The following is a 24,238-nucleotide window of genomic DNA, read 5'->3' as shown; positions in this document are numbered from 1 at the left end:
TCCCTGTGAACTGTATAAATAATGTTAGAGGCGAGTTAAAAGTGGGCAGGTTCATAGAACCAGGCAAAGACATTGAAGGCCCTGGCACCGATCTGTTGTGGGTACAGTGCCATGATGCAGCACCGTGCTTTAATAATTTTCCCAGGCCTTTGTTATCAACAGAGTCTCCTGCCATTTCCTCACAAGCATGGGGATTCCTCTTTACTATCACACTCTTTCACCCTGCCGACCCATTTTGCTCCTCCCCTGGGTTTCCGAAGCCTGGCTCTAGTCCAAGCCCCGACAGCCACTATTTTAACCCCATAGCAGGAGCCCCACAAGTCTGAGTCTTTTGACCTGGGCTCCAAGAGTTGACACTGTTGAGTCCAGTGAAGACATACCCTTTTGAGGTTAGACTATGCCCTAACTCTGTGATTAACAATACTATGATGAAATGTGTGCAGTAACATTATATGTAGGGTCGTAAATATAAGATGAAACTAGGTATGAAATGTGATTACAAGACAATCCTGGGTAAACCAATTCTAGCATAAGGACAAGCTGGTATCTCTAGCTAGGTGTTAAGGTTGATAACCTATCAAGTGGCCATTTTTTTTTTGGCAAGGTAAGAGGGCAGGAACAAACATGTGCATCTTAGCACACAATGGCATGAAATCTCCTTTACTACCAGACTCCATGACTAACTTCAGAGAGAATTAGCTTATCTAGAGGTAACCTTCAAGAAAATGAATTTAAAAGGGGGACTGGACTATGATGAAGGGGACAAAAACACATCAAGGGATCTCTCCCTATTCCTCTTTTCTTGTACCTAAGGGGAAAAAAACCCAGCATTTGGTCTTTAGGTGTAGATTCTAGCCTGAGAATTTCATCAACAAAGTTACTGGGAACATATAGTAAGGGATTTTACCTTGAACCAAGTTTGGTTTATTAAGCTTTAGTACTAAGAAGCATTTCCTCTTTATTTCTCCTGTATCCATTTTTTTACTGTAATGCTTTATACTTGTACTCACATAAAACCTCTTTGTAGTTAAATAAGCTTGTTTTTTCTTTCATGAAAACTCACTGTTGTGCTTGAATTCATTGAACTCACAAGTACGAGCATATGTATGGCGGATCTTTGTGCTGACTCTTGGAGTAAAGCATTTAACATTGATTTCAGTGAGGATAGAGTATCATATACCAGGAAAATTAGGAACACAGAAGCAATCGTATTTCCTAAGAAAGTACAACACTCACAAAGCCAGCTGGAAAGAGACAAGACAGGAATCAAATTCAGAAGACGGCATCCAGCATCTTAAATCAGGAATAAGCCTTCAACAAGGATCAAGACAGAAGACTTTGAAGACCTTCCCCCCAAGGACATCAAGGTTACTTGCAAAGTTCAGCTGGTTGCTAGAGACTGCTCTGAATTTGATGGAAAATAAGTTCTACTAAATATATACTGGGAAAAGTGTTACTTGTGTAATCTAGCTAGTTAAATAAAAAATATTATTTTAAGAGAGGAAAGAATTTTATTTTCCTGCAGACTGTTAAAGTTAAAATAGTCTCCTTCATAGTTATACATACAGATGTATTGGAGAACAGAATCTGGCCTGAAAAAGTGTCATGTAATAGCAGGTTTAGCCAAATGATACCAAGGATATGGGCTAAAGCCTCTATGAATCCATTATTTCTAGTCCTTTTAACCAAAACCTCAAGCTTGGCTTCAGTTATTTACAAATACTTCTTGTCATCACAAAGCAGACAAACTAATGAGCTTAGGGTTACAAAATAAGAACTGACCCAGGATAAAGTATAAGGATTTAACATTGTAAATCTAGCATACAGCTGAGACTAGAATTGATCAGACTATTATTTAGAACTTGTTGAACCCTGAATCATAGCCTAAGAGGTGATATTGGTACACTTGGAGTTGTAGAAATGAGAAAGCAGATATTCTGCATGTTATGGCACACCTACGTATGTTGGTATGGGGAAAAAAATCCATCAGAAGAGTAAACAAGGCATTGAGCACAAACTTTCCTTTAGATACATGCTGGCTGAAGCTTGTTTTTAGTTTGGATTGGAAAATTTGGCCATCAATGACACAAACAAGTTATTACAACAATTTTCAAAACTTCTCTCCCCTAATTAAGCTGGAATTGATGTAAAAAGAATTAAGTGGCATTCTTACGCTTTCAGTCTTAGCCAAAACCTCAAATAATCATGTAAACAAAAACCTTTCAGATACTAGATAAAAATCTGGTTGAGTTATAGAAAGAGGGAAAGGCTCCAGTGCTATTCCTAGAATCATTAATCCAAACAGAATCACCTGTGCCTGTTTTAGGACCAATGTACTTTATCTACAAGGATGAAAGATATGTATTACATGCAGTTGTCAGTAGACTCACCTATTCTGGAATTATTAACATTCCACACTTCTAATCAATATCCATCATACCAAAATGCCAATGAAATGGTTTCTTTTTTTGCTCACCTCTCTCCCAAAATGTTTAACCCCATATTAAGGAAGAACAATATTAATGTCTTGCTTCAGTGGAAAATTTAAGGGACAATATTTTTTGGCCTCTCCGGACTAGAATGGATGGACCATTCTGGTTTGAAATGGCACAGCTCTACTGAATTTAATTGAATTTGAGTTGAGCAAATAGTTCTCAAAATTAACTTATTTGTATCCACTCTATTTGACTCTTGAATATTCAGTAAGCTTGCTGTGGGATGATAGTGGGCTTGGGAGAATCCAAAATATGAAATCCATTCATCAGAGGTGAAAATTTAATTAGTAGAACCCTCTCACAATCTAAAGGACAATAGGGGAAAAATCCCAAATATTAATTTCTTCTATAATGCAGGTTTGTTGGGGGAATAGATTCAAGTTTAATAACAGATAATGTGAGGTCAACACTTGTATTTATTAAATTTTAGCCAAAAGATTTACTCAATGTAAAAAAATGCATTACATGCGGCAATATTTATAATAAATACAAGCCAAAAGAGGGTCGATATAATTTATCCACTGTGTGCTCACACATCTGCATAAACTGAGTTATATGTATTCAGGGTCATTATCCATCACAGGATATCAGAGAGATAAAGTGGGTGAATTAATGTCTTTTAGTGGACCAGTGATAGAAATGTAGCTGTGTTAGTCTGGTGTAGCTGAAACAAAGAACAGGACTATGTAGCACTTTAAAGACTAACAAAATGGTTTCTTAGGTGATGAGCTTTTGTGGGCCAGACCCACTTCCTCAGATCAAATAGTGGAAGAAAATTGGCATGACATTATATATACCAAAGGATACAATCAAAAAAATGAACACATATGAAAAGAACAAATCAACTTTCAGAACAGAAGGGGGTTGAGGGGTGGAGGTAAATGTCTGTGAGCTAATGATATTAGAGGTGATAATTGGGGAAGCTATCTTTGTAATGGGTAAGGCAAATAGTGTCTTTGTTAAGACCTAGGTGTAAAGTGTCAAATTTAAGCATGAATGACAGTTAGGAGGTTCTCTTTCAAGTCTGGTGTTAAAATGTCTTTGAAGCAGGATGCAGGTAATCAAGTCATTGAGACAGTGCCCTTTCTGGTTGAAATGGCAAGAAACTGTTTTTTCTTTGTGATCCTGTCTAATATCTGTTTTGTGGGCATTGATTCTTTGGTGAAGTGTCTGAGATGTTTGTCCAATGTACATAGCAGACGGACACTTTCGGCACATGGTAGCATAAATTATATTTCTGGATGAGCAGGAATATGTGTTCTTGATCTTATAACTCAATTGCTTAGGTCCAATAATGGTATCAGCAGAGTGAATATGTGGACAAAGCTGGCAACGGGGTTTGTTGCAAGGGAAAGTTCCAGGGTTGGTATTAGTGTGGTTGTTGGTAAGAATCATCTTGAGGTTAGGTGGTTGTCTATAGGAGACTATGGGTCTGTTTCCCAGAGCCTCTTGGAGTTTAGTATCCTGTTCCAGTATAGGTTGTAGTTTATTGATAATGTGTTGGACAGGTTTAAGTTGGGGGCTGTAGGTGATGACAAGTGGTGTTCTATTGTTGGTTTTCTTGGGTCTGTCTTGAAGTAGATGGTTTCTAGGTATTCGTCTGGCTATTTCAATTTGTTTTTTTATTTCTCCGGGTGGGTAGTTGAGGTTTATAAATGCTTGGTAGAGATCCTGAAGTTTCTGGTCTCTGTCAGGGTATGTCTACACTAGCTCGGTACTTTGAGCTAGGTAGGCAAATGAGGGCAACCGGAGTTACAAATGAAGCCTGGGATTTAAATATCCCGGGCTTCCTTTGCATCTTCCCGGGCACCGCCGTTTTTAAATCCCCCTTAGTCCAAACTCCATGCCCATAGTTTGAATTAGGATCTCTAATTCAAACTACCGGTACACCTTGTTCCATAAGGAGTAACAGTAGTTCGAATTAGAGATCCTAATTCGAACTATCTACTCCGTTCCATGTGTAGCCACGGGCATGGAGTTCGGACTAAGGAGGATTTAAAAATGGCGGTGCCCGGGAAGATGCAAATGAAGCCTGGGATATTTAAATCCTGGGCTTCATTTTCAACTCTGATTGCCCTCATTTGCCTGCCTACGTCGAACTACCGAGATAGTGTAGACATACCCTCAGTGGGGTTAGAGCAGATGTGGTTGTATCGAAGGGCTTGGCTATAGACGATGGATTGTATGGTGTGTTCTGGATGGGAGCTGGAGGCATGTAGGTAACTGTATGAGTCGATGGGTTTTCTGTAGAGAGTGGTGTCTAATTTTCCATTGGTGATTTGTACTGTGGTGCCCAGGAAATGGATCTCTCATGTAGAATGGTCCAGGCTGAGATTGATGGTGAGGTGTAGGTTGTTAAAATCTCTGTGGAATGTCTCCAGTGTTTCTTGCCCATGTGTCCAGATCATAAAGATGTCATCGACGTAGCATAAGTAGAGAAGGAGTAAGAGGAGATGGGAGCTGAGGAAACGTTGTTCTAAGTCAGCCATAAAGATGTTAGCGTACTGTGGGGCCATGCGTGTACCCATGGCTGTGCCGCTGATCTGGAGGTATAAGTTGTTCTTAAACTGGAAATAATTGTGGGTGAGAACAAAGTTACATAGATCTGCTATCAGATTGGCAGTGGTGTCCTCTGGGATAGTGTTTCTAATTGCTTGTAATCCGTCTTCATGTGGGATGTTGGTATATAGAGCTTCTACATCCATGGTAGCAAAGATGGTGTTATTGAGGAGGTTATCGATGTTTTGTAGTTTCCTTAGGATGTCAGTAGTATCTTGGAGATAGCTGGGTGTGTTTATTGCATAGGGCTTGAGAAGAGAGTCTACATAGCTGGATAAACCAGTAGTGAGCGTGCCGATACCTGAGATGATGGGACGTCCGGGGTGTCCAGGTTTATGGATTTTGGGAAGCAGATAGAACAATCCTGGTCGGGGTTCAGAAGGTGTTTCTGTGTGCATTTGTTCCCGAGTAGCTGTAGGGAGGCCTTTAATGATTCAGTGTAGTTTCTTTTGGTATTCCTAGGTGGGATCAGAGGAGAGAGGTTTGTAAAATGTGGTGTTGGAGAGTTGTCTGGTTGTTTGATTTGCCAAAGAATCAATGCCCACAAAACAGATATTAGACAAGATCACAAAGAAAAAACAGTTTCTTGCCATTTCAACCAGAAAGGGCACTGTCTCAACGACTTGATTACCTGCATCCTACTTCAAAGACATTTTAACACCAGACTTGAAAGAGAATCCTCTGAACTGTCATTCATGCTTAAATTTGACACTTTACACCTAGGTCTTAACAAAGACACTAATTGCCTTACCCATTACAAAGATAGCTTCCCCAATTATCACCTCTAATATCATTAGCTCACAGACATTTACCTCCCCCCCTCAACCTCCTTCTGTTCTGAAATTTGATTTGTCCTTTTCATATGTGTTCATTTTTTTGATTGTATCCTTTGGTATATATAATGTCATGCCAATTTTCTTCCACTATTTGATCGCGGGAAGTGGGTCTGGCCCATGAAAGCTCATCACCTAAGAAACCATCTTGTTAGTCTTTAAAGTGCTACATTGTCCTGTTTTTTATTGGATCAAATTTTGTAAATTCCGTCACTCTCAAAAGGTCACCTCTCTCACCAACAGATGTTGGTCCAGTGAATGATATTGCCTTCACCCCCTATACTGCTATATACAGACACACAGACACTATAGTATAAGAGGCAAATAGTATAACATTCACTATTTATTTCCTTCACTTTAGTTCAAGAGTGGGGAACCTCAGGCCCAGGGGCTGGATGTGGCCTCTGGTTTTCCTGGATTCGGCCCCCGAAGCTCTGGTCTCTCCTCCTAGCATTGGGGAGCTCACTCCTCCTGAGGGACTGGAGCACACAAACATCTACTCTCCTGGGCCCCCACTAGACTCTGGTGTGTGAGGGGAATGTGAGGAGTGTCTTTCTCCTTCTCTGTCCGGGGCCACGTCAGCGAGGGTTTAGGGTTTTTTTGTTTGTTTGTTTGTTTTTGCTTGTCATTTCTGTGTGGCCCCTGGCTGATTTTTCCTTGGGTCAGCAGCTCCAAACCCCAAAAGGTTCCCCATCCCTGCTTTAATTAAAGGAAACCCTTTTAATTTTTTCTCAAAAGGATCCCTCAGGCTTGAAAATAAAATAGTTTTATTTATTGCACTTTGACAGAGAATTTTCAGATCTTATTCTGTGAGTAAATTTTCCTGAAGCAAATTTCCCCATAATTACAGTTCTGATTATAGTGAGCATTTCCATAATTTTGATGGCTTTGCATATTACAGTAACTGGCTGTTTCTCTTCTAGTGAACAGCAGAGTACTTAGTCATGAAGTTTTACTCCAGAAAGTGGCTGAGCTAAAATGTAATTAATGCTTATTTGAAGGCATTCATTCCTGATGCTCTGAAGTACAAGACATACCTATTTTATCTTTCCATGTCACATATAGCACATTCTCCATGGTGAATGCTCAGACAAAAAGCTATCGGTTAATATTTTCTTTCTTGCTTTTCACATTTGTATTTGGAAGCACAGAAAGATGAATCAGTTCAGTAATAAACTGACATAAAATTTAATCTTATCAGAGCATTACCAAACAGGAAGTGGTGTGTAGTTATGTAACCCTTCTGTCAGGTAGCGCCAGCAGCTGCCCGGGCCGGGTTCAATATCTAGGGATTCTTTTCCATCCATCCAACCCAGGACTGGCTCTCAGCATAGATTTTCAAAATATCCTAGAGAGAGACTTGTCAGAAAATATTTCAAGATTCTTTTGGGACAATAAAAAGTGCAGAAGCAAAAACGTGCTCTGCATGGTCCCTAGTGTCTCTCTGTCAGAGTCTGGAGAGACCTCAGAGACAAGTTTTTGAATGTTCAGCAACTGGGGCCTAAGAGTGGATTCCCCAGTTGTTATTCTGAAGCCCATCAAAAATGGCAGACAGGCTTGATATCACACCCAGTTTAGATGGGTATTGAATTGTCACTTTTCAAGTGACTTCACTGAAATCTCTGGAGAGCTATCACCAGGATCGAGTCACAAACCCCGAATAAGATGATGGCTGGGTTAAAAATGCCTTAATTGTCTGAAAATATATCAAACAAAATTGTACATGAAGACTTCTCTTTCTCATTGACTAAGCAATCCAAGCACTACAGACTTCATGTTTCAATTTTTCAACAAGACCATCATTAGATGGGACTGGATTAAGCTGAATCGCTTAGATCAACTCTCTCATATTTCAGGTTTGAAAAAAAAAATTGAGCAATTCACTCAACCACACAAGCTTAAAAGATTATTTTTTTTCTAAATTGTTTTCATAACCATGTTGAATGGGCACCCGTACAATAAACCAGGTCCAGATATGAAGATGAAGTGCCGAGCTGCAGGACAAACTGCATTCTCCGTGCATCTGTGACTAGTGCTCTAATGGAGACGTCTGGCTATAGGGAGTGACCATTGCAAAATTTTTCTACATGGAGTCCTATTTTTCTTTTTCTAAGACATTTGCTTCAGCTGTGTTCCCAACCCTTTAAATGTCACTGTCCATGAATATTAAAGAAAATGAGTTACCGAGCATTCATGTATATTGAAATGGATAATTTTAAGCAAATATTCCAGACTATTTATTGAAAGCAGATTTTGAATTTACAATCACAAGTATATGCGTTGGAAACCTGATGGTAACCATTCAACCAGTCAGAACCGAAATGTACCATGTGGCCTGAGAGCCCTACTGCAACAGCTTGACTTTGAATACTGAATATACTCCGAATGAGCAAGCTGCAGATGAGGAATGATGTGAAGAAATGATCTGGCAAATAATCTGACTAATAAATGCTTTTCAGGAAAAAGCAATCTGTCTATAGATCATTTCCGAACAGAGGAAATGGGCAAAATTCTTCTAATAAAGGATTTGTTCTCAATTATTCACCCATCTGGTAGCATAGCCTAATGAAAGAAAAATGGAAAGCAGAATTACAGGACTCCACAAAAGATAACTCCAAATGCATACACCCCTATTGGAAAGGACACCACTTACACACTCCTTCTGCATATGAACAATCATCAAAAATAATACGCCCACACAGATCAAAGCTGGACAGAGTAACACTCCTATTTCTTGTAACTGCTCACAGATTCAGATGGACCTACTGTTTCACACAATTAAGTGAGGTCTCAAGCAAGCAGTGCTTCATTTGTACCAGGGTTTAGCCCTGGCACACGTAGGCTTGGCATACCACTTATGAAAGTAAAAAAAAAAATTGCCTGTGCCCCGGCACCTCATTCGTTACATATTAAATACTGTATGCACGGAAAAAAAACCATTAACAATCTTTAATATATCATTTTGATAAATAAACACACACAAAGAAAACTCATTAGATTCCAGGATATAGATTCATATGTGGATGTATTAGAATTATGTATGAAATATCGTGGCCTTTAGGGTGCTCTGCAAACAAAACCTACCTCCTGCATCCAGAGAAACAGAGCAATTTGTGCCTTCCTGTCTATAAAAACGTGTTGATATATTTTTGCCAAAAAGCATTTCCCCAAATAACTGTGCTTGAGCTTATATGCAATGATGACATCACAACAATATGCGTATATTCTTATGCAGAACAATATACCGAATACTACTTTTCCTACCTGCATATATTAATGCTGTACCTCATACCTGTCAAATAATTAGAACACACAAGGTAGACACAAGATAATGTATGTTTAAGTTAACTGGATTATTGGGAAGACAAAAAATAGCAAGCATAGGTAATTCAGCAGGAGAGTGGTGTAGCACTGGAATGGGTTAACTAGGGAAGTAGTGGAGTCTTCATCCCTAGAGATTTTTAAGTCTTGGCTTGACAAAGCCCTGGCTGGGTTGATTTAGTTGGGATTGGTCCTGCCTAGGGCAAGGGGCTGGACTTGATGACCTTCTGAGGTCTCTTCCAGTTCTATGATTCAGGTGTTGAATCAGGATACTGTTATTTTTAAATAATTATCAATTTTATCTCCATTGCATGGTATTCAATTAAATCTCTGCATTGCAGTTCACTCCATCTTACATAGCAAAGACAGGGACATAAATGTAGAACATACCTGTAGAATTTGTGCACAGAAACATAGAATTTGAAGCATTCTAGATGCTTTTATAAAGCTATATAAAAGGGGAATGGAAGACAGAATTCTTTTGTCATCAGTTAATCCACATTTACTTTTATCAGGGTGAATGATTTGTGTGTGAACATTTAGTGTAGTGAATTTAGTTTTATACTGCTATTTTCATATCTTCAGTAACCATAATGTGAAATCCTTAATTGCAGTAAAGGCCTATATTGGTGGTCTCAGCAAAGGGGCCAAAAGTCAAGTAGACCCAGCAAGTAAGTTACTTTGTCACTCTGATCAAAACAGAAAGGCACTGGGGAAACAGACTGAGGAACCTTCTACTATTGCTGCCCCTCTGGCACTTTCCTCAAGCATCACATCTATTTTAATAAAAAAAAAATTGTAAAAAAGTTTAATCCCAAGACTTCCTATGCAATCGGGACAATAAAGTTCCATTCATTTTGCTTCCCTTAATCCTGCTGCTCCTACACTAAATACACCTGACATCAAGTCACTTATATGGCTTAAGTTGAATTTTGCTTATATATAGGTATATTTAAGGAGTGTTATGCTATTAGAGAATAGGGACTTGTCAAAGTGGGATTAATATCTTTCCTGCAGATTTAGTACTTTCAGAAATCCTTTATTATCCACCAAAATTGCGGAGTTTATATTTATGATTCATACTGAGGGATTCAAAAGTATTGTGGCTGTCATTCATTTTCTGACATGAGAAAGGCATTTCGTTCTGTTTACATGAAATACAAGGCTAATGTTACTTACGAATGTGCCTCATTTGCCCCCGTTAAGATATATGATTAAGATTTCAAGCAAACTGGTTGTGTGAGAGGCTATTCTTTTCTATCGTTCCTAGTGAAGAAGTTCAGACTATCGGCACATGATGCATTAATCTTGATGGTTTAGAGACCTCAGCTTTCAAAGGCGCTCAGCTCACAAGTGTTAGAATTATGCCAGAAGCCTTGGCATTTCAGGCAGCTGATGACACACAAACATAATGCTGGTAATTGAATTCAGTTCAAACACAAGCCCAGAATTCTCAGGTCTCACTATGCAGCTATTTATGCATTTTAACAGGTTCCACTGGTGCTTGGAAATAGCCCGAGTTTCATTACCCTGGAGCTGTGTCCATCCATCCCAGCAGAACTGCATGCTCCAGAAGTGAATTAGTGCATTTACATTAGGTGGCTTAGTTGATAGAAATGGAGTGGGGCTGGAGAGGCATTTTGGTATTTTTCAAAAAGTTAGAGTAGTGCCTCCCAGATGATCAAGCCAGCATCTAATGAACAGCCACTGAATGGACAGCTTTTCTGGATGGTTTGGGTGTGGGAGCCACAATATGCTCCCATGCCTATTTACAGTCCCTCTGCTCACTGGTGGGTCTGCAAAGGAAAGAAGAGATCCAGTCAGAGGAGGGTAGAGTTTTTATAGAAAGACTAGCCAATTAGCCCATCATAAGACGGGATTTTCAGGTCTCTTCTCCATGTCGGTCTTCTCTCCTGAGCCTCTGGTCTCTCGCTCTGTCTCTCTCTCTCTCTCTGGCTATGTCTAGACTGCAAGCCTCTTTCGAAAGAGAGCGTCTAGACTGCACGGAGAAATTTCGAAAAAGCGGCTTGCTTTTTCGAAAGAAAGCATCCAGTGAGTCTGGATGCTCTCTTTCGAAGAAGCCCTATTTACATTGAAGAACGCCTTCTTTCGAAAGAGGAACTTTCGAAAGAAGGCGTTCTTCCTCGTAAATTGAGGTTTACCGCCATCGAAAGAAAAGCCGCGTTCTTTCGAATTAATTTCGAAAGAACGCGGCTTGAGTCTGGACGCAGAGGAAGTTTTTTCGAAAAAAGGCTACTTTTTTCGAAAAAACCCCTGAGTCTGGACACAGCCTCTCTCTGAGCTCTCCTCTGCCTCCTGCCTCTCTCTGTCTCTCTCTTTCTCTTCTCCTCCCTCTCCTGCCTCTCACCCGGGGGACCGTGGAGCCCAAATGGCTGCTTGCACTGCCTGCTTCCCTGCCGCGGCCTGGCTGAGCAGCGCAGAAATCAGCCGAGCACCATGGTGGGAGGCAAAGGACGTGACTCAGGCAACAGCGCCGCCCAGAGGGAACAGCCAGCATTTCAGCATTACAGAGTCACAGACATTGGGATACTATATATATGATGTGCAGATGTTCACAAAGTGAAGAGGAGATTAAAGAACATGGAATAACTGGGATGATTCTGTGCTAGACTGCAAAGGCACGTGTGTGTGTGTGTGTGTGTGTGTGTGTGTACATATGTACGTACATACCCAGGAGGGTGCAGAATGGGGGAATAAGAAAAGAAATCAAGAAAGAGGAAATCTGGAACCCACAGATGGGTAGAATCACAGAAAGCATGATGTGTATTTTGGTTTTTTTCATTTGCTTCATTGGACTATGGATGAATTCCTATGTCCTCGAGGTGCTTGTCATTTGGTAAAACCATGGTATGTTAAGAAAGGGCATGATACTTCTTGGGAGAAAATCCGACAAGGCTATTCTGATTTCTACCCCCAGCAGAACTAGTATGTTCTAAAGGACAAATTGTTAAGTGGATCAATTACCTTAGCATAGGAAATAGAAAGTAGATACAGGCTGGCACTCCATACCTAACTCTGCCTTAGAATAGTGAAAGCAAGAGTGAGTTAGAAGGCAATGGATAAGATCTGGAAAAGAAAAGCGATTAGCTTAGGAACAAAGCTGAGCATCTTGAAAACGTGTGCATTTACCAGCATGTTGTACGGATGTGAGACATGGGTGATAATGAAAGATTTAAAGAGAAGGACATTGGCATTCAAGAGGAGTTGTTATAGAAAGATCCTGAGAATAGGATGTATGCAGGTCACCAATGAGGACTTATATAGGAAGATACAGTCAAAAGAGAACCTACTGCAGTTTATACAATGGAAGTTACAGCTATTCAGACATATCTGCAGAATGAATGATGAGTGAAAAGTTAAGACCCTGGTATTCAGCATAATGGATGGTCCGAATAGGAGAGGAAGACCCCACAGAGAATGGGTAGATGATATAGTAGATTAGTGCGGAGCTAGTCTACAGAAGCTAAGTCACTTCGCTCTGGACAGGGAAAGATGGAAGGAAATAATGAGGGAGGCATGGGACACCAACAGGCGTTGAGCCCATGGTTTTTGATGATGATGATGACTCCATACCTACACTGCCCCAGACTCCACAAAACTTCCCGGAACAAATCTGTCTTTTCAGTCTTGGCATTAAGGGAAAGGATTTTGCATCAAATGAATAAAATGTACAAGGGAAGGATCCATAAACACTTCTTTCCATAAACTTGCACCTAGATTTGTGGTTCATATTGAAACCTTCAGCCAATTCAGTTCCAGACATGATGTATAATGCATTTCCCTGTGCCTCTCCCCAAGTTACCAGTTTAAAAATTCAGTGTAATGATGAATTCCTCCTCCAGAGGAATTCCTTCCTTGAAGAGATTAGACTTTCCCAGACTTACCATGAAATGCTTGATCTTTATCAGAAATTTAGGAATTTCATTCTGATAGAGATTTCTGTAACAAGGGCCTTCACAACACTAAGGTAAAGTATCACACAGCCTTAAAGGAGCACTTAGCCTTTTCCTGAGATGGTCCTTTAAGTGAAAAACTGCTTTCTCTAGAGTGATTAAACGACCACTTAATTAGATAGGGAAGCTCTGCTGATTATGTTTGACAGCACTGAACCAAATGAGAGTTTTTAAAGCTCTCTAATGTCTCCGATCCCCACAGAGTTTTAGCTTTACCTGCAACATGAATGAGAAAGGTGGGATAGATCTTTTTAGGGCAAGATTAAATTATTTAAAGTGCCAAGTTTGATCAACTTTCTGCTTTTCTTTGTGTTAAAGGGGAATGCTGTATTTTCTCCAGCAGCTACTGATGCTTTTTCTATTTTTAAGGAGATTTATTTTTGGTTTCCTCTTGCAGCAAAATGTCCTCAAATGAAGGGTTGTGGTCATGGTCAAGTGTGCACTCTGACACCTTCCCAAAGATTCAGATTTGGGGTTTCAGTTTGTGCCTCTATCCAGTTCTTGTAAAGTTGGTGAAACAACTAGGAAGTGAAATTTGAATTTTTTTCCCTGGATCTTGGCGAAAAACAGTAGAATCACTGAAGGGAAACTGATTAATGAAACCATAAGAATTTAACACTTACAAGTCTTGTCTTTTATAGGCTGATTAACAATAGATCTTATACATCTCTCAGTTAATGAGAGGATTATCGGTAGGTGTGATCTCATAAACACTGCTACTACCTGTGCCAAATAGACTCCAAATCTTGATGCTTACATGTTTTCTCTTTTAGATTAATTCAGCTAATGCTTCTTTTTGTTTGTTTTTAGGAGGGGGTATGGTCCATGTTGCAGCGGAAGAAGTTGTAAGGAGGAGAAACTTCCAAAGCAGGGGTCCCTAAACTACACCTCAGGTGCCACATCTGGCCCACCGACACATTTTGACCACCCGTTTGAAATCAGTGACATTATAATTCCATGCAGCTCATCATGGTAATCCACTGGCAAACTCCAAGTATTTGTTAACATTGAGTGTTTACAGTTTGCCATTCTTAGCCAATGGGAGCTGTGGGAAATAGTGCGGGCTGCAGGGATGTGCTGGCTGTTGCTTCCTACAGCTCCAATTGGAAGGAACGGCAAAGCATGGCCACTGGGAGCTGCAGACAGCTGTGCCTATGGATGCTTCAGGGCACAGTTTTGATGTGAAGGGGTAGTCCCTAGAGTTTTGGCAGTAGTGTTCTCCAGTCTCATAAATGGAATTTGTGCAAGCCAGGTTTGCTTTTCTGGATACTGTTTAACAGAACTTCAATTTTAAGACACACAGCCACTTTTAATACAACTTTTAACCAGGCCACCTGTCTTTCAAGATACACCGCTCCTGAGGCAAACGCTGTTTTCACTCACTTCGGGGGCAGTCGAGTTGTCTTGTAGAACTATATTGGTAGAATGGGGTTCCTACAAGGAACCTAACCAAACAAACATGTAAAGAAAAACACACTCCAGGACACTCCCCACCTCATCTTCCCTCTCCGTTGTACCTCAGGGTATGTCTACACTACATGGCTCCGTCGAAGGAGCCATGTAGATATGCTTTGTAGACATAGCAAAATGAAGCGGCCATTTAAAAAATCACCACTTCATTTGCATCAAAATGGCTGCCACGCTATGCCAATCAGCCATTTGGCAGCACAGTGCGGTAGACTCGATGCTCGGCAGTCAACATCAAAAGCCTTTGTTGACCACCCCAGTAAACCTCATCCCACAAGGCATAACGGAACGGTCGAAAAAGGCTTTTGATGTCGACCACCGAGCGTCCAGACTACCGCGCTGTGCCACCAAACAGCCGATCGGCATAGCGCGGCAGCCCATTTTTATGTAAATGAAGCGGCGATTATTTAAATTGCCGCTTCATTTTGCTATGTCTACAAAGCTCAGCTACATGGCTCCATTGACGGAGCCATGTAGTGTAGACATACCCTCAGTGTGCACACTCCTAAGGTAAAAAGACTATCCAAACTTACCAATTCTCTCTCACCCTCTGCTGTCTGGTCTGTGTAATTGTAAGCTCTTCAGGGTAGTAAAAAACCAGTTGCTTACCTTTCATAAGTGTTGTTCTTTGAGATGTGTTGTTCAGGTCCATTCCAAGTAGGTGTGTGCATCTTATGCACAATCATCGGAAGGTTTTTCTCCTACCAGTATCTGTAAGTCAGCTGTGGAGCAGGGATATTATAGTGTAATTGATTAACCAATAAGTAAAAGTTTACAGGTTAATGCTATAGACAACATGTATTCTTCCCCCGCTTCCAGGCCAGTACATTTTTTTAGCAGGCTGGCCAGCAGCCTGGCTTAGACCTGGTACACGCTGGGTCCGGGACCTACCCCCTCTGCATTTGAAGAGCATTAGGAGCTAGACAGGCAGACAGCCCAGCTCAGTCCTGGCTCGCACTGGGTCCAGGAGTTCAGACCTCACCGCCAGACAGGGGCTGCTGCCACTCCATGCCACTGCCTCTGTATCAGAGGCAACAGCACAGAGTGACAGACAGCCGGTTTGCAAAGGAAGATGATTTTTAAACTGGCTCCCTTTGCAGACCAGCTCCCTCCTGACGTGAGGGCAGATGGAGTTGGTTCCCCCACCATTTGGTGCTCGGCTTGATGAAGCCTCTGTCCTCAGTCCACCCCCCTCATGTTCTCACTCTTCCCTCTCATCATGGCATGCACAGGTGCCATCCCCAAATCTGAAGTGGCACCCCTGCTGATGATGTCTGTCCCTGCGATGGTGCCTAGAGTGGCGCTGGTGTCATCAGGCTCCAAATCCAAAGCTGACCCCTATCTCGGTGACTGGAGGGGCTGTTCCAGATGATGCAGGCAACTGCTGTCCAGGGGTATTATCCCAGGAGGCACGGTGCTGAGGAGAGTTGTCTCACGAGGGATGGTGCTGGGGGGAGCAGTCCCAGGATGCTCTGTACTGAGGTGAAGGTGAGCAGCACATCATAGCCGGCTGGCCTCTAGATGGAGCAGGGCCCTCTGCAGAGGAAAGACTTATTTGTTGCTGCAGAGAAACCCACTGGGATGCAGAGCAGCCAGAGGTTAAGTCCATACGGTCACGGGCTATTTCATATGGCTCAAGGCTGGGTGGCATGTCCAAATCCTGCACTTGGCTGTCCCTCTTAGGGGAGTCCATAGGAACCAGACTTGGAGGACCTCGTTGTGCTGCTGGAGTCGATGATGTTGGCTGGTCCCACTGTGCTGCAGAGCGTCCCGATGTGGGATGCACTCTTCTAGGTTTGTCCGATTTAGATGCAGGTGACCTGCCTCTCTCTGACTGTTTCTGCTGCTTGTGTGGCACTGGCGAGTGGGATCGGGTCTGAGAGGTTGGTGCTGTGATCTTGGTGCAGATAATGCTGGTGCTGAGGAGTCTTGGAGACTGAGCCTTTCTACAGTGCTGCTCTGCCCTACACCAGTGCACTGTACACCAAAGAAGCTGGTGTTGGGACCAACAGTGTCAGCTGAGGGTGAAGAGTGGACTCCATAAGAAGTTATAGTCTGAAGTCCCCCTCCTTTCTAGTCCTTGGATGAAACCCCTTGCAAATCTTGCACTTGTTAATATGATGTACTTCTCCCAAGCACTTGAGGCGAGATTCATGGCGGTCCCCCGTGGACATGGATTTTTGGCATGAAGCAAAAGGTTTAAAGCCATGGGTCAGAGGCATGCCCTGGAACCAGGTAAGAGGAGGAGAACTACTCCTCACCCCAAAACTAGTCACACTGTCTAAAGAACTGCTAACTGCTGCACTGAGAACTATTTTCACTATAAACACTAAACTAGGGAAGATACTTGCTCGAGGCAAGAGATAGATAGGAAGCTCCAATGACCATCACTGGCAGTAGGAAGGAACTGGGGGGCGGAGAGGGTGGATTGGCAGTGAACTATAAACACCACCATATTGACCACTCCAGGGTTCTCCCCAGCTGACCTACGAGCATTGCTAGGGAAAAAAGCTTCTGAGAACTGTGAATGCAGCATGCACACACCTACTTGGAATCCACATGAGCAATCAGCAGAAGAAGAACAGTCTCTTACTCTAATTATGGGGATTGCCTTAGAATTATGTACAAAATGTATATGTTGTTTGGTATAATTGACCCATTCCAACCCACCATGAGTGCATGTGGCTCTGTCAATTGAAAGTTTTGAGGATTCTAGAGGATTGTGGGTGGATCCCATGGGAAAGGGAAGGAGCATTTCTGAAGAGGCAGTGCGTGATGGGAGAAGAGGAGACGCTAACTGCATGTTACTGAAATCTGTTCTAAGGTTGGAACACCCACAACCAGCCTTTCAAGTTTATCAATAGAGCAGCCAGACCCTGGTGCGGACTCTCTTTCCCCTACAATCCAACACATGAAAACATGCCTGGAGAAGGGACTGAACTAGGGAGGCAATGCCAGGCTAGAAAGGAGAATTCCAGCTAGACGAGAGACTGCTTGAATTGAATTTGGTCTCCATTATAGAACACAGATGGTGATTTTATTTTTATTCCATAGGTAACTCACTTTGATTGGTATGCTTATTAGTTATCACTGAAATCCGCCTTTCTGTAGTTCAGGTAAAATACAAAATATTATTATTGTTGGAAGTGCTTGGGGAATCTGCCCACCGATCAAAAGTTCATACATCGTCTTCTCCACTTTGAGAGATGGGCGCACTAGGTAATAAACTTACACTGAGGAGGCTTCTGACCAGGATGAGATGGTTCAGCTCTCGGGCCCTAGGCTGGCAAGCTGTGGGGAATTGGCTGAAGCTCTCTGTAATTCATTAGTGACTAGCAAAAGCATTCATGCAACTCAGTTGGGAAGGCTGTGTAAGTGATGTACCTGGAGAGACTTGCAACTTGTCCCAGCATCACACTGAAAGCAGGAACTCAGATCGGCAAGTAAGAGGGCTCAGCAGTATCCCAGTTCCATGATGCACCTTGGGAACCCATCATAGAGTCATGGAGTTGGAAGAGACCTCTGTGGCAAGGGCCTCTCTTTCCCTTGTCAGCCTCTGCACTCCTCATCTTGGTGGGAAGGGCTTCAAGTAAAATACTCCCCTGTCAGCTGGGTCTGGGCAGTGAGCCTTCCCCGTAGTAGGGTGCTGAGTTGGTAATCTTTCCCTGGAGAAGGGAGTGAGGACTCTCCTTCTGGAGCTCCTCACTCCCCTGCAGTCTCTTAGCAGTGTTGTTGTGTGGTGAGTGTTTGTTTGTTTTTGGTTGGTTGGTTGGATGCCCACTCCACCTCCAACAGGAGAGGCTTCAAAAGGTCTCAGGCAGGCCTGAAGAAGAACCAGCTGGCCCTAACAGATCCAAGGTAGCCCTTTCCCAGCTCATCCTAATTTGCTTGAGACAACTCCTTGTCAGCTGCTTCTGCTTGACCCATTTCTAATTAACGGGGGAGTTGGCTTTTTGCCCTCTCAGGGCTGCCTTTTTGCACTCTTTTGCAGCTCTGCCTTGACTTTGTTGCACCTCAGGAGGTCCTTGAGTCCAACCCCCTGCCTAAAGCAGGACCAACCCCTGCTAAATCATCCCAGCCAGGACTTTGACAAGCTGGGTCTTTAAAACTGCTAGGGATGCAGATTTCACCAACTCCCTAGGGAACCCATCTCAGGGCCCACATCATGTCCTAAACTTTTTTCCTAGTTTTTGATTGGAAGTTGAATGGTGTTGTGGTTAAAAACATTGAACTGATTTCCTGGGAATCTAAGTTCAACTCCTGGCTGCCACAGGCTTCTTGCAAAACCTTGGGCAGCTTACTTAATCCCTCTGTGACTCAGTTACCTATCTGTAAAGTGGGGACAATAATACTTTCTCCCATACCTTGTCTTTATTTACAGTATAAGGTCTTTTGGGCAAATCTCTCTCGATGCATTATTATTTATTAGGATGCTCTGGATATACAGAAACTCTTTTCTATTTGTTGTTTATTATTTTACCTGCCTAGAAGTGTGAATTGCTAGTGCTTTAATAAAAGGATGAAAAGGTTGTTATCTAGTTGCACTGTCACTTCTAAAAGCACATTTACTGAAAGGCCATTTTGTAAATTTTAAAGCAATGGCCCTCAGTGAATTAGAGCAGGCCATATTCTGCAAGAAATAGTAGGGTGACTTTTATTCTCCAGCCCCCCAGACATTGCAGCACACAATTGATGAACAAGGCTGGTATAAACTGGATCATTAAACTACTCTTCACTGAGAGCAATTGCACTTGCATTTAAAGGGACTGTCTAATAAAAAAGTAAACATCTAAACAAGAAAATAAATAGTCACAGGTTACATGGGGCCTGAAGCATCCAAGAAACCTCATTCTCAGAAATAATGATACAATACAGAAGCCAAAAGTTAATAGAGACGTGTTTATTTTCTGGCTCTCTTAGAACCGGAGGGAGTGCAGGGAAAGGAGAGACTTGGTAAAGCAACTATTAGATAGTCACCAACTTGTTAATTGAAGCCTCATGTTGTTTCCTGTCAGTATGAGTCTTTGTGCTGCAGTGAAGTGTTCACGCACTTCAGATGCTCAGGAATAAAGCCTTTTCGGTAGTGCGGAGGGCAAAGATGGTAAAAACAAGAACTGGATTCACTAGTACACTCCTGCTGCTTTGAGTTGCTCTAGTGGTTTAACCACCCAATTAAGTTAGGTTTACAGCTGCTTTGCACAGCCAAGTGGCAATGCTGAATCTGATTAATCTTGCTCCATATCAGTTAAATTTAAAAGAACTTTAGGGAAATGCTGGTGACCCAATCCCTGAATATCCAAAATATGAGATCATCTAATGTGTGGGTACGTATAAAACATTTTAATCTGAATCTCTGATCATTCCGATTTTCAGATGGTTCTAGGCATTTTTAAAAAAATCAGGGTTTATCAGCACAGAAAAAGGGAGGGACATGCTTTATTTCTAGTGTTCAGTTGTCAATTGATCAGGGAAGCTAAAGGTATCAGTGAAATAGCTATAGCCAGCCCCGTTCTGGACAAGCGGAAATAATATCTTAAACATATCTGGATCTGAAAAAGGATTCTAATAAGTGTATCAATCAAGCAGTTATTTGATGGATGTGGTGAAACTGGAAGAGAAGGCAGAAGCATTCAGTAAATATTTAGTTAATATCTAAAAAGAAGCTGTAGGATGTATTCATATTATAAAATAATAATAAAATACTTGCTATGCCAGTCTAACAGTAATGCTGTAAATGACATTTAAAAAAAATAGTCCATAAAAACTGCCCCTTGAATTTTAAAAAAGTTGGCCAAGGAGTTCTGTCTCACTGTCTTAATTTGTAATAAATTATGAATAATTTTATGGAAACCCTATATTGCACAAAAGAGCCAACACATTGATCTTGGTAACTATACTCCAGTCTGCTTAACATCAGTCTGGGGCAAAAGAATGGAAGTTATGACACAATAAAGCAATAAAGAATTAAAGGATGAACATACAATTAATACTAATGAATTTAGTAGAAAATAGGTATTGACAAACCAATTCAATATATTTTAATGAAATTTCAATTTTGATTGATAAAAGAACTGTACGGAAGCAATATTATTAGATTTCTAGAAGACCTGCCCTAATATCACATCATGTTTAGACTGAAAAAAGCAACATACAAAACTAACATGGCAGATATTAAACTGATAAAAATAGCTAATAGATTTCAAAATGTGATTGTTAATGGAAAATAATTATGTCTGTGGAGTAATTCTAGACGGGTCCTTGCCTAGCACTGCTGAATATTTTTAATCAATGAACTAGAAAGAATATGAAATCACTGATGATAAATTTCGCAGGTGACATGGTGATTGATGAGGTGGCAAATAATAATGGCTGGGCCAATAGATCACTTGGCGAGACAGCCTACATGTAGAAAAAAAGAATCGTATACACAGGATGTGGGGCTGTTTAAGGAAAAGGCTCTGAAGAAGACGTAGGCCTATTAGTATGTGACCAGTGATATGTGAGTTCCCAGGGGGATGTGGTGGCTAAAAGAACTAATGTTCTTTGGATATGTAAAGGGAAATATTTAGTAAAAGCAGCATGGTGGTGTGAGCGCTACCTGAATACTGTGCCTGGTTTTGGTGTCTTTTCACTTTAAATAGTATGTCAAGGGCACAGAGCAGAGCTACAGAAAAGATTCAGCAGCTTGAACTCACTCTTGTGAAAACACTCAGGTGTGCTCAGCAAAAGCACTTATAGATTTATGGAACTCCATCTTGTCAGTTTATGAAAGAGAAGGTGAAGGACTTTTTTGATCACAGATGATGTACCTACTGGCAGAAAAGGTATCAGATCCTAAAGGGAGTTCCCTTTGATTTGGCAGGCAAAAAACCATAACAAGAGTCAATGACAGGAAATTGAAACTGGAAAAATGCAAACTAGAAATTCAATTTATTTCACAGTGAAGGCAATTAGCCACAGAGACAATTTACCAAAAGATGTGCAGGATTCTCCACCTTGTGAAGTCTTTACCTGAAGAATGGATCTCTTGTTACAAGTTCTGCCTTGGTTCCACTACAAGTCATTGTGTTCAGTTCAAGAAATGTGAGCGAAATTGTATGCCCAGTGTTATGAAAATTATCAGAATGGTCCCCTCTTACCTTAAAATCTAGGAATGTATGAAAACGTCGGCAAGCATAAAACCACTAACTATAGAATCTACAACATCTCATTTTAATTGTTAAGGCCAACAAGCCACATGACTAACATGGGCTTATATTTAGTGTGATATCTGTATTTCAAAGATAGAGCATCTCTGAAGGGTGAGCATGGCTAAATATATTTAAAGAGAAATATTTTTTATACTATGAGAAAAAATTGCACCTGATTATGAAACAGTGTCCTAAAGTTAATAAAACTGTAAGGTTAGCTATATAACATGTGGTTTGATTATCATCAGAAATGAAGGCTGATGCATATGCTTTACCTCCCATGGCAATTTTCACTGGTATGGTTAGGAAAAGCAGAGCCACTACTAAAAAGAACAAGATCTAGGTTTTTTGTGGTTGCTATTCATGGGAACTTTTCTTCCCACCTTTAATTTGCATCAAGAGATGGACAAATGTATAAATCAAAAGGTGTGATTTATACTGTACTGAGATTTACTAGTGGATATCTCCAATGATGAACTGAAATGTAATGTGAAAAAACCTTAGTGAATTTAAATTGATTCTATAATAAGCCACTTGCTGAAGATCAGACAACGATGGAGTGTTATAACTCATTTTGCATTTGAACTTGGAGCCCTCATGGATATTCAGAGTGCAAAATGAAAATACTTTCACATTATACATAAGGCCAATGCATTTTGCCCTTTACTTCACACTGTTTAAGCAAAGAGTCCCGAGTCCTAGAACTTCTTTATTGTCTTTGCAAGAAGCCCTTTAAGAATTTGTAGTTGAGCATTTAAATATTTCATGTACTCATCTGACTGTTTAATTATACCTACACGTTAAAAAGGCAGCCTGTGTAGACATACATTTTGCAATACTTTTATATAAATGTTTAACTAGCTGATGTTCCATGTATCTTTGTGGGGGAGGGAGGTGTAGTGGGAACACACAAAAACAAGCCACAGATTTAGAGATGCAAATATGTAAAAGTGACTAGAAATGTGTGCATTCTGAATATTAAAGCAGATCTTCCATGCATAGAATGTGTGTGCATAGAATGTGTAACCTTGTATCACATAATTGCCCCTTGGTAGGCTTCGCATTTTAAGAAATTAGACTATTAATAGTAGAGTGGCTTAGCATCTTGTGCTGCAATCCTGGCAGATGTCACAAGGTAAGTAGGGTCAGGCTGGGTTAGTACTGGGCTTCCAAGGAACTGCAACATTTTTCTTCATTGTTTTTTATTAAACAGTTGTGTCATCAGGGCTGGCCTTACCATGAGGTGAACTGAGGGGGCCGCCTCAGGTTCCAGACTGCGGGGGAGGGGGCGCCACTAGGACCCAGAGTGTAGAAAATTGTGTCTGCTGCTGGTGCAGATGTATTCCTTCTGCTCTAGATGCACAGAGATGGAGGAGAGCTGTGCTGGAGGAAGGAGGGCACAAGAGACATAACAGGCAGGCAGGAGAAAAGGTGAGAGGGAATAACAGAAAGCAGCAGGAGCTGCAGAGAGAAAGGAGGAGGAGCCTCTTACAGGAGCCTGGACTGATTAACACCAGCTTCTCAGGGAGCTCCCTGTTTCCTGCTGCTTCTCTGAACCCACTTGAGGAGAACAGGCAGTCAACTGAAATAGTAGGAGCCAGTTAGGCCCTTAAGATGCTGAAATCTTCCCTCACTCAGGCCCTGCTACCAGCCTGTTTATTTGTCCCCTTCAACTGAGTGTTGAGAGCCATTATAGCTGGCACACAACAGCAGTCATGAGTGAAAGCAGAAAACGCCCCTCTATGGCAGCATTCAGAAAAAGAAAGGAAGCAAAGGAAGCTTTTCTATCTAAGCAAGAAGGAGCTCTCCTGAGATGCATAGACACAAATGTTCATGGTGAGCCTTCTGGCCCCAGTGAGGATGAGAGTGTTGAGGAGATGCCAGTCAGAGTGCAGGTGATGTGGCAGCTAGTGCAGCATCCATATCTCCATCTCAAATTGATGTAACCATGCACATTCCTGAAGAAAAGTGTAGATCAGAGAAGAGTGTGGTGGAGGCGCAAGAAACAGCTGCTGCTGAGTTTAGTTCCGTAAGTCTAGATGATCCAGGACTGTGGACCAACTTGAGCGGTAGCCTGAGGGACTTCCTTGTACTGCATGGGCCACAGCAAGTGAAACAGTTCATGTTCCCCAAACACAATGAAAATAGAAGTTTCCATCCAACACATTACTGGTGTGAAATCCCCAATGGTGACAAAGTGGAGAGGCCATGGCTTATGTACTCAAAACCCCAGAATGCTGCATACTGTTTTTGTTGCAAACTCTTCCAGTCTAATGTTCCAGGCAGATTGGGTTCTATAGGAACAAAAGACTGGAAAAATCTGGCTAGAAATCTAGCATGCCATGAGAAGGCAGGAAATCACCAGAGAGCATTCCATAGGTGGAAAGAGCTTGAGATGA

Source organism: Pelodiscus sinensis, chromosome 8 (assembly GCF_052426305.1).
Source record: "Pelodiscus sinensis isolate ZL-2025 chromosome 8, ASM5242630v1, whole genome shotgun sequence".
NCBI classification, from domain to species: Eukaryota; Metazoa; Chordata; order Testudines; family Trionychidae; genus Pelodiscus; species Pelodiscus sinensis.
This window is presented reverse-complemented; position numbering follows the sequence as displayed.